The sequence below is a fragment of the Lonchura striata genome, chromosome 3 (genome assembly GCF_050655825.1).
Source record: "Lonchura striata isolate lonStrDom1 chromosome 3, ASM5065582v1, whole genome shotgun sequence".
NCBI classification, from domain to species: domain Eukaryota; kingdom Metazoa; phylum Chordata; class Aves; order Passeriformes; family Estrildidae; genus Lonchura; species Lonchura striata.
Genome location: NC_140705.1, coordinates 1,399,332 through 1,400,828, shown reverse-complemented (window position 1 = coordinate 1,400,828; position 1,497 = coordinate 1,399,332).

The window sequence follows — 1,497 nt, the reverse complement described above, 5'->3', positions numbered from 1 at the left end:
GGAGGGAGGCGAGGGAGGGGAGGGAGGGGAGGGAGGGAGGGGAGGGAGGGGAGCGAGGGGAGGGAGGGGAGGGGAGGGGAGGGGAGGGAGGGGAGGGAGGGGAGGGAGGGAGGGGAGGGAGGGGAGGGAGGGAGGGAGGGGAGGGAGGGGGCGGAGCTGTCCTTCAGCACCAGCGGCCCCCGGGACCCCCCGAGCGGGGCCGGGGCCACCCCCGCTGGGGACGGCCCCGGGCGCGGCCGGTCCCGGGAGAGGCGCCGGGAACCGCTCCCGAAGTCCCGGATCGCGGCTCCCAAAGATGGGAACAGCTCCCAGATCCCAGCTCTGGGACAGATCCCAAATCCCAGCTCTGGGACAGATCCCAGATCCCAGCTCTGGGACAGATCCCAAATCCCAGCTCTGGGAACAGCTCCCAGATCCCAGCTCTGGGACAGATCCCAAATCCCAGCTCTGGGAACAGGTCCCAAATCCCAGCTCTGGGAACAGCTCCCAGATCCCAGCTCTGGGACAGGTCCCAGATCCCAGCTCTGGGACAGGTCCCAAATCCCAGCTCTGGGAACAGCTCCCAGATCCCAGCTCTGGAAACAACTCCCAAACCCCGTATCCCATCTCTGGAACAGGTCCCAAACCCCAAATCCCAGCTCTGGGAACAGCTCCCATATCCCAACTCTGGGACAGATCCCAGATCCCAGCTCTGGGACAGGTCCCAAATCCCAGCTCTGGGAACAGCTCCCATATCCCAACTCTGGGACAGATCCCAGATCCCAGCTCTGGGACAGGTCCCAAATCCCAGCTCTGGGAACAGCTCCCAGATCCCAGCTCTGGGACAGATCCCAGATCCCAACTCTGGGAACAGGTCCCAGATCCCAACTCTGGGACAGATCCCAGATCCCAGCTCTGGGACAGATCCCAAATCCCAGCTCTGGGACAGGTCCCAGATCCCAACTCTGGGAACAGGTCCCAGATCCCAGCTCTGGGACAGCTCCCAAACCCCGAATCCCAGCTCTGGGAACAGCTCCCAAATCCCAACTCTGGGAACAGATCCCAAACCCCAAAGCCCAACTCTGGGAATAGGTCCCATATCCCAGCCCTGGGAACAGGTCCCAGACCCCAAAGCCCAAACCCCAAACCTGGGAACAGCTCCCAAACCCCAAAGCCCAACCCTGGGACAGGTCCCAAATCTCAAATCTGGGAACAGGTCCCAAAACCCCAAATCCCAAACCCAGGAACAGATCCCAAAACCCAAAAGCCCAGATCCCAATCCTGGCAACAGCTCCCAAAGCCCAAACCTCAAATCTGGGAACAGCTCCCAAACCGCAAAGGCCAGATCCCAAACCTGGGAACAGCTCCCAAACTCCAAATCTCAGAACAGCTCCCAAACACAAACCCCAAATCTGGGAACAGCTCCCAAAGCCCAAATCTCAGAACAGCTCCCAGACACAAACCCCAAATCTGGGAACAGCTCCCAAAGCCCAAATCCCAGCCCTGGGAACAGGTCCC